This window comes from Papilio machaon, chromosome 1 (genome assembly GCF_912999745.1).
Source record: "Papilio machaon chromosome 1, ilPapMach1.1, whole genome shotgun sequence".
Lineage (NCBI taxonomy): Eukaryota > Metazoa > Arthropoda > Insecta > Lepidoptera > Papilionidae > Papilio > Papilio machaon.
The window spans coordinates 5,316,720-5,327,384 of NC_059986.1; positions in this window are offsets into that span (position 1 = coordinate 5,316,720).

The following is a 10,665-nucleotide window of genomic DNA, read 5'->3' on the forward strand; positions in this document are numbered from 1 at the left end:
GCAGATGCAGATATTTGTACCAGGTTGGTGTTTGGTATTTCTGCCTTACTTACTGCCTAACTTATTAGTTGACGACTTTTCTTCTTGACTTACAGCTAGTTGACTTTTTTTATTATTTACTATTTTAACATTTAGTATTTTAACAATTCTGTAATAAATTTTCATCAAGTTTCAGTAGGTCATATGCTGTTGCGTTACACCTTTCAAGGTATCAGCTGACAAAATTTCCACAGAGATACAGCAAGCTGACATTAATTTTCATTTATAGTAGTATATAAACAATCACCAGGTAAATTTTTAGTTGAGAGGAAATCATTGAAAATATTTTTTTTTTCATGTTCAAGGAGCCAGTTGACGTATAATCCACCGTGTTATGGTCAGCTGACTATGTTTTTCTTTCAAAATACTACATAAACTATACTCTAATAAATTTTCAAATGAGAGGAAATGACTGAAAAAAACAAATTCTCCATGGGTGAGAGGCTGCCACTGCCCACCCAACCCACGGAGTCGCAGCTGCCGGTCGCGAGTATTCATAGTATAAGTCCCTTATGCATTTTACGAGTTTTCGATTGGGAGGGACTTGGTTATGAAAATCTGTCACTGGCTCCCGGACTATAAGTAGAAGTTTTTTTTTTTTAGTCGAAGAGTGAGGTGCCAGAGGCCTGATTCACTGTTGTACCAAAATCAGGTACAATTGCGTTGCGTGTTTGCCACCTGCAATACAAAAAAGACTGACAATTCCAGTATGTTAAATCACTAATTTCATATTTTTTTTCCTGACAAAACTATATTTTATATTGCCTGACTATTAGATTTATTAACTGTCAATTTAGAAGTTAAACACACAGTACGATGAAACTATGAATTGATTAAAGATATCCCTCAGTAGTTCGACAAGGATCTTATGGCAGTTAATATGTGAAGTTTGGCAAGGAAATATGTGAACGCGGACAGCGTGACATATTTTGACTTTTTAGAGAGTGGGAGCTGCACGGGCTTATGTTTTCATTTTTGTAGTTTCGATATTACAAAAAAATTAGTTTTATTTGCCAATATTAAGAGAATGAGTTTATCACACTAACATGCAACTACTCAATGCTGCAAATTATTTGCTAACAAGATTTTTTTCTTATGAACATGGAAGAATTTTAGAAATACTTTATTCTTAGTAGTACCATTAAAACCTAAGCAATGTCAAAAAACTGCCATAAAATCCTTGTCAGATTGTAGTTTTCGACTGCCATGACACTTGTATTAATATAAGTAATGATTCATATTGTATACTCTGCTTGCTCAAAGACAATAAAATTACAATAAAATAGTATTAATAAAAGTGTAAAAGTGACATTCTATAGTACTACTATGTACTACTGCCTAACACAGTATTATACCATAAATTTCTCCTTGTTTCAGATTCAATAGTATCAAATCACTGCAGAACCACAAAGTCACGGAGCACCACGAAGAGGCGCTGTTGGGCGCCAATTTCATAAATGATCCATTTATGCAAGTTCTGGGCATCGAAAATGCAAGGTTCGTATTATTTGAATATTGTACTTGTTATTAATGAGGTAAGGATGTGCCATTGTTTTTATTACGTTTGTGTATCATTTATCACTTAGGCCCTTTGTACACAAGGCAGTGTAAATATCCAATACCTAGCGATTTTAGTCGCTAAGCGATTTACGCAATATATTGTCTTAGAGGTTCAGACCAAAGACATCGCCAAAGACAGTTGCTAGCAAGCTGTTTGTCAAGATTATCGTGAGAATAGACGAATCGCGTCGCCGATTCAACATTGTGTGTACTGGGCGCCTAACGCGATTGTCGCGAACCAACCATATAGTATTAGTTTCGACGATTATTTACGTTGCCTTGTGAATGAAGGGCCTTATAATACCGTAAACCTGCAATTCAAAGTTAAAGCTTAGTCTTATTTCTCTTTCCGGCACAAAGTCTAAAGTTTCTTTTTTCGTAGTGCTCGCCATCGTATATATGTTTTCTGGCCTTTTGTCCTGAGAGCTGTTTCCAGAACACTTTCAATTTCTTTTCAATTTTCCGAGAACTTTGATTATTATAATTTCGCAATTTTTGATGCTCGAAATATCTTAAGGGGCTTTACACTTTCCCAAGTTTCTGGGTTATAATATTGAATCAAACAAGCGGCTTCCTTACTTGGTAAAGTTATATGTTTATTTTGAATTTATTTTTCAAGAATTTTTAAACTTCGTGTTGCAAGGATTTGCGTAAGATGTGCACTGCTCGTTCTCGTTTCCGGCGGAAGATTTTGCTAAGCTACTTGTTAAATGGTTCAGGTGTGCATTTAGAGCTTGGTTATGTCGCGCCGAAAATTGTAGAGGAAAAAGGAAACTATGTATGTGGTTTTTGATATTGCAGGCCTTGGTGTTGTAACTTCACATTTGTTATAAAAATATTTGAGGCTAAGTGTATGGATGTAATTCAATCTTGAATAATCTATTACATCACCTCTGTCTTTATGAAGCTTGAAACTAGATCTATTCAGGTTGAATGTTTCAATTAAAATACGCATTCTTAAAGCTAGGGATTAGGCATATGTTTAATGCAATTGTCTTTTTTCAAAAACTCAAAACAATATTATTTCAATGAAATATCTTATTATTACACGTCCTTATTGAAATTTATAAGCATTGCAAATCCAAAATACTCTTAAAGTTATTCGTATTCATTTTACACAGTACGATTTACACGCGGATTCCCAATTTCAATGTTAAATTTCCGTCATTTATTTGTTTTTTTTTTTATCATATTTATCCGAACCTGGTCTACCCTTTATAAAGAATGGTGACGCCCCTACGATAAGGATCGGATCAATATCACTATACGTCATAAATCTGAACAGCGATTCATGGTATTTTAACTCGAAATACGTGATTATCAGATGGAATAACATTTGCTATTATTCCAGCCATATATAAGTACCAAAACGAATTTTCATAAAATGTCAATTGATATCGTAATCAAATACCGGTTGTAATGTATCATGGCCCCTCTTTAAAATTACACTTGATCTTGTTTATTTGGACATGGATGTAATTTAGGAATGTTTGGCGTGATATGCAAAAGACGAGAGAAACATTGTATTTGAAATTAAGATTATAATTTTAGGAAGCTTTTTCGGAAGCCCAAACACCTTCCCATTAATAGATCGGGAACGTTACGATATTGATGGTAGTGAAATTACGTTATTTGCTGATTTAATTACGTATTAGGTGAAAATTTCGATATTTTTCTATTTTCCTTATCTTTGTAGATACTATACTTTAGCTACTCATCTTTTCTGTTTACTAAATAAAAAATCCAAGATCGAATAGATGTCGCTATTTAGGTGACAACAAAGTGTCCATGTCATGGATGCAAATAATTTTATTATGTGAGAAGTTGCTGCTGGCCCTTTTTTGAAACCTCATAACATGAAAATTAAAAGTGGGAGGGGTGTTGTTGTGGGCGCTCAACATCATCTTCATACGGTATTTCGTTTTTAAAGACCCATGAATTTATTGAATAAATTATATCTAGCCTTATATATTAATATTGGTAATTTTTGGTTCTTAGAAAATTATGATTCTATTGAAAAGCAAGTAGAACATTATGTTTCTATGTAAAATTAAACGCTATTCAATGGGGTTAGTTATCATGGCGACGGAGTGACGGCAGAGTCGGTTGGCGGTCTCCATGGCGACGGAGGCGGCGGCGGCTGCGTGTGCCTCCGCCGCGGAGTCAGGTCGCGATCGCGATCAATCCCCGCGAAGGAAGCTCGCGCCCGCCTCCACCACCTCTGTGCTCCGTTCCCCGTGCCCCTTGCTCCGCGCATCTCTATAGCGCACCTGCTACAATCTAATATAACACGTTTCTAATACACTGATTCAATATAACTTATACACGACACGAGGAAATCTGTATCATTACATGAGAAAATCTGTTTACCTCTGGGGCGATCGTTTGACAAATAAAACTTGTCTGATTATTCTACTAGTTCTTTTATACGTTTGCGCTCAAACAAATAGAAAAAAATAATATATAAATATTCTTAGTAGCTCGCTCATAGAAGCAATTTTTCCGTAGAAAGCAGAGGTTTTCTTTTAATAATATTTGTTCAATCTTTACAAAGTAGTTATACATAATATGTGAAACTGAACTTCGTGTTTCGTTTAGCTACGTTATGATAATAATTTAAAAGTCAACGAGTAAAAGAGCCAAATAGTTGAAATTGAAAGAATACTTACCACTGTTTCATCCACTTGTAAACTTTATCTACGGCTTAATTGCTGGAATAAAAAAATCGTTTTAGTTTTTATTTTACCATATAGTTTCTATGTCTACATCGTCTGAATTGTGGTCAATGACATAATTTTTTTCATTTATTTGCAAGTTATGTCCAATTTGGGAAACATTTTCTGGAATTTGGTAATCAAATCTGTTTGTTTATCGGCTTGAAATTATTCTTAAAGCAGTAATACATTAGACTGCCAATTTAGGCAATCAAGGTCTCTCGTGATTTGTATCTATTAATTGACGTGATTCGGCGCCTTTATATACCGAAGACTTACCCGATTAAGTATTTCAATTTTGGTAACACAAGGTTTTTATTATTAAAGACTTATGCCATAAATAAATCCAATTTGCACATATATTTAATTCATATGACGGTCTCTGCCTCGAAAGTGATTTTGGGACACTGTATTTAAACTACATTCTAATATTGATGCAGAAATAAACATTTACGTTTTAATTTTTAACACGGTCTTAGCATAGACCTAATTTAAAACTATCGCAACTTTGAACCCTTTGCAAATTGTACTTTGTATTAGCAAAGGGCAAAGTAAAGTATAATAATAGCTATAATCGAAATGTACAATTTATAACAGATGTCCAGATTAAAAGAAAACACTATCAAAGGTTGTTCTGTTGCGTGATTTTTTCCTGAAGCTATTAAATTGTTATCAAAATGTATGCAAACGAGATGACGCTTATCACTTTTCCATGCCACCGATATCGTTAAATAGACTATATCTGCTATAAGGCGATATGTTTGTTGGTCGACAAAAAGATAGCTAGTCCTGAATTGTCGAAACAGGAAACTGATTAGACACTCGATCTATAACATTATTGCAGTTATGGTATGGCTATAAAAGTGAATTAGTAACACTCTTTTTGTCTAGTAACATTATTAATGGCTTGTTTGTAGACTGGAGCATGCTTGGAATTCAACTGACTACGTATCCAGATTAGATTTATGAAGTACATTAGTTGTAGCCCGCGACTCCGTCCGCGCGGATTTAAAAAAAACGTAATAAGTAAACGTAAAAAACGTATAATTAATAAGTAAATATGTTCTTATAGAGTTTTTGCTACCTCGTGTGTTCATAAGTTTTGAAATGAAATAAAAGTTGCATAAGTTTTTTAATAATCACTTTATATTCCTAAACATTTCAGTATTCATAAAGTAGATAATAAGCAACAATATAATATTATTATTGTGCAAAATTACCACCCCTGTTCTTAAAACAGGCCTTTAGACGATTTGGCCAGTCATCAATAGCAGCACGAATCTTTTCCAGAGGAATTCGCTTTGCTTAACGGACAAGGGCTCCATTTAGTGACTTCAAGTTTGGGTGAGACTTGGCTGGTTGAGGTCGAGGTTAGCCGCGATGAAGGCCGGCACATTCTCCTTCAACCAAGCTTGGGTGGTTTTTGCCTTATGGGATGGCGCCGAGTCTTGCTGGAAAACCCAATCCTTGTCGTGAAATTAAGTATGAGACGGAGGTTTTACAACTGTCTCTAAAATGTCATTTTGATAATTCTTGGCTTTCACCTTGACTCCTTATTGACAGAAATGTAGCAGTGACACCTTCATACGAAATCCCCCACCATACCATAACACATTCCGTGTTGAAGATGGGACATCCTTGCTACTTTTGGCGTATACTTTATTGTTTTGTCGGTTGAACTTGTCTTCGACAGTAAAGATTTTCTCATGGGTGAAGAGTATGTTCCTCGGATCGTGTCTCTTAAGCAGTATTGGACAGCGTTCGCGTTGCAATTTACGAAGGCGATCGTTTAAAGTGGATTTTTCTACGGTTATGCGCCTTAAGATCATATTTCAGTATTCTGTTGATTGAAACGCGCGATATAGTAGTCTGCAGAGCATGTTTCTTCTGAGTGCGACATGGATTTCGGTGAAGTCGGATTATTTTGATGTTCGCACAGAGCGCGGAAGACCACTCCTTTGGCGATCTTGCAAAGAACTTGTCTCCTTGTATCGTTTGATAGTGTAATACACGAAGTTACGACTCACACCAAAAGATTTCACCTCACGGAAAATCTCCATTGGTTTTTTCCCCACCTTAAATAGCGAGATCACGGTCGCACGTAAATCTTTGGTTCCCTCATTACGAGAAAATTGAAAGAAATAAATCTGTAAATCAAAATAATTGAAAGCTAAAATTCCAAATTTAAAATTGGAAAAAGAAATAAATAGCGGCTAGTACTATTTTTTTTAAGTACAAAATTTGATCAAGATTCGTGCCGTTCTGGAGATACCTTCAAACAAACATCCATCTATCCAAACATAGGAATTTATAATATTAGTCTGATTACTTTGTTGTTTTTTTTGCCCTGAATAAGTTTTGAAATAGGACCGATAATGTCAAGTAAATTTTGACTGAGATGGTAAAGGAAACCGGGCTGTTATTTTACTGAGGCATATTACAAGTAGGAAAGCCATGACTAGTATAATTAACCTGTCTTTGTCTGACAAGTCCGAATGCTTCTTAATAGTACTAATTGTTTATTTCAATGTGAACTTAGGCTGTTACATGGATAGCAAACCACTGAGTATAATTATGCATGAAAGTTGATTCAAGGTAGGATAATTTGTTTTCCTAAAAATATATGTTTTTATTTCAACATAAATCATAAGTTGCGTTTTCTACAAAACGTGACACGGCATAAGCGAATGATTCACATTTAACCTTATACGACAACGAAGCGGGAGTGCGTTTTCAATATCAATATATATATATATATATATATGTGTGTTTTACATTGTATGACATTACTTGCAGTACAATAATTTTTAACTATACATTAGCGGCAATAATTGCTAATTTAACCTTTTAGGTGCCATGTATTTGAACAACTGTATTGTAAATTTAAATTGTGAATTTTTTAAAACATTTAAACAATGTTATTGAGACCGTGTTTAAAATGTTATGTTCATTCCAGATTGACATTGTATTGTTAATAAATTGGTTATCTCTTGTTTCAACGGAAAAGAACGTGACCTTGACCCCTCGGAGCATAGGCCTAACCTGCCCCAAAAGACTTCAATTGAAAGTTGTGGTCGATATAAGAGAGTATCGTGTTCGCGCCTGCGCCGCCCTGCGCCCTGTCGCTTGCCGCCCAGCCGACCACCCGCCCTCTCGCCCCGCCATCCTGTCGCCCCATCGATCTGTCCGCCCACGTGACGCAACGGACTTGTTCTCGTCTCCAGCCCCCGCCAACTCTCTATATCATGCGAAACTCACCATCTCCGACTGTTTTATTCACAACGAAAGTGATCCTCTACGTAATACAACACGACTCAACATTACGCTTTGCCGTCAAACATGTTCACCTTATAAAGTACATAGGAAAAACCTGTCTCACTGTCTTATATCCAATCTTATCATTCCGATATTTGCATTTAAAACGAGTTAATTTCCTCAGCAAAGTCGAAATGTTTTTATCCGCATTTACGTGTTAAAGAAATGTCATACATTTAATTTTTAAGAAAAGTAGATAATATCTACTGACGAATGCACTGATTATCTAGTATGTACTCACGATTAACTAGTATATAAATCGAAAGCTTATAATGTGCTTCTATTATTGTGTTATATATTTTAAAAGTAAGTAAATGAAATACAATCTGTGGTTCTATTTAATTATGAGCTTGACAGTGCTTGTATAAGGGAGACAAGGCTCCCGTTCCCCGACCAATATAGTACCATTTATATTTTCATTACTTGTTTCATTTCATCGAATTACTTATTCTCTCTTGAGAATAAATATCCATAATTCTTATTATCATTTAGTTATCGAAGTTGTTTTTGTAAGGAACGCATAAGAGTCTTTCTCGTGCAATTTTTTCTCTTTTTATATTCTCCGATTATATTATATTAAAATGTTGAAAAATAAACGTGTGTTGTATTTCTACAAATAACAACATATAATTATAATTTGTACAAAAACTTTATTCATATATCCTTTTGCTTAGTGTAAAATACATATAATATTTTATAAGATATAAGATTTTTTACGTAAGAACTATGATCAATAAAATGCCTGTTAAACTTTAATTTAATCTGTTTTGTTCAGAAACGTTAATGAGTACAAACAAATCAGTGCATCGACCGTAGATAGACCATCGATTATTTTGTTCATATTATTTATCATACTTGTTTAATTTTAACGTTAACTTTGCAACGTTGTTATTCGTTGTTTTCCTTTCATCTTATTTTGTTTTCTTAATGTTTGATTTTGCTTTCATTTAGTTGAAAGTAAATTTCGGGAAGCCTTTATAATTCTGTAAAGTTCCCAAAAAAAAAAACCCTGCAGTTCTTTCTATTCGACGTTTACGATGTAACAGTTCATATTTGTTCTTTAAACAACTATCAACTGGTTTTTCTAAGTAATGGCATTGAAAATATTTAGCGCATTATCTTTCAAAGTAAAGCCAGTAAACTATTTCGAAAATATATCAAACAGTTTATTTATTATTGTCTTACTTTAGCTGTACTTAATATTAAGTTTTGTGATTGATTGAAGAAAATTAGACGCAATTAGACTTAGTCTAATTTATTGTATTCATTTTTGTGATCAGAATGAATGTGAATTTTATTTTTCTCTGAGAGATGAATGATTACTTTATTTTCAGTGATTTAATTGTTTTAGCTTTCGTCTAGTTTTTGAAAAACACAAGGAACCTTTTGCCTAGAAATTATGTTGTTTATCGTGACATATAGTTATGTTTAACCACTTTCAGTTGAAGTTCTAAAAGTTGAATATTCTAAAGTTTGTGACTTCTAAGAAAGCCGTGTCGGGAATTTATGTATAGGGTCAGTCATAGTACTTCCGTATGCTTAAATGAAATATGATCTGGTACAAAACAGTAATAATCAATATATAAAATTCCAATGCAAGGGAAACCTGATGAATAACTCATCGTTATTAATAAATTTTGAAAGTTAACTTATATATTTCTCAATAAAAAGGACACAACAATGACCTTAGAGGAAAAAACATTACCAATTTTCTTCGAAAAGTGTATAGCTGATATGTAGCTGTAGTAATATGAAAGCGAAAGGGCTGTGTTTTCATTAGGTCTTTGAGTTAACACCCGTTCAATTAGCATGTGACACGCATCACGAGATATTTTATATTTCTAAAAAGTATAAACAGAAAAAAAAATGTTTTTTTACTGATGACGCACTTTGGACATTTTAATTAAAATATTACTAGAGTAATTATGTAATTTAATACATTGATAATATTGCGATGGTCAAGAACTATAGAGCTTTGTGTTGTTTACCATTAATTTGCGTCTACTTGCATTTTCATTTGATTCGTCGTGATGTCATATTAGGGCATAAAGAGTCGGCGGTAGAGTGGAGTCGGGTTGAGTCGTAAGCGAAGACACCGGCGAAGCGGAATTAGAATGAAGTGCGCGGCTGTGTGCGGCGCGGCGCGGCGGCCGTGTGCCACGTCATTGCCGTGACCCACTGACATAGATCCGCGGGGCCGCCTGCACCGATATCTGCACGCGCCGCGTCGCCACCCGCCGCCCGCCACCGCCTCGCTCTTCCATACAACTACTACATACCACTTTACCTCAACTCTTATTTATTTTATATTTTACATAATCACATACTCTGTATAGTTATGAGTAATTTTAATAATTATTCTGCTAATATAAATTCTTCGAAAATTCAATGACTACCATATTGTCGCGTAAATTGACCTAATTTATATTTTATTAATAATAATATGCGGAATTTTAAAAGAATTTATCTCTTAAAATAACGCATATTTTTGGTCACGACCAAACAGTTTCATGTGTATGGATTTAGCTATTTCTTCAAAATTCCGATTCCCACCCAAGGAATTGTGTTTTATTTTGTTATTTATACATTTGTATTTGAGTGAGTGAAATTCATAGTCCGTGGTCCATTATAATTTACCTACGCTCGGGAAAAAAAAGGATAATGATTGTTGCAACTATCTACTCTGGTACAGTCAAAAGTCGCGAGAGTTTATCACACCAACGTATCGTAAACTAAAAATTACTAACTGTTACGCAATGAATGACCTTGTTATCTAAATTGTGCACTTGACACAAATACTGCTCCATTTCACTTTCATGTCTACAAATGTATCTAACTATCTACACATTACAGCGTAGCGCTTTGCATGATAAAATATCGTTATTTAGCTACCTGCCTACTTATCTTTACAATTTAAGTACGTATGTAGCTGCGTATTTGTCTTATTTCATGTGTCATAATGTTTTCTTAACTTTTTAAATTTTATAAAAAAGAGATGTATAAAAATCGATTCTTGTAGCTATTAAAGTCACAAGAG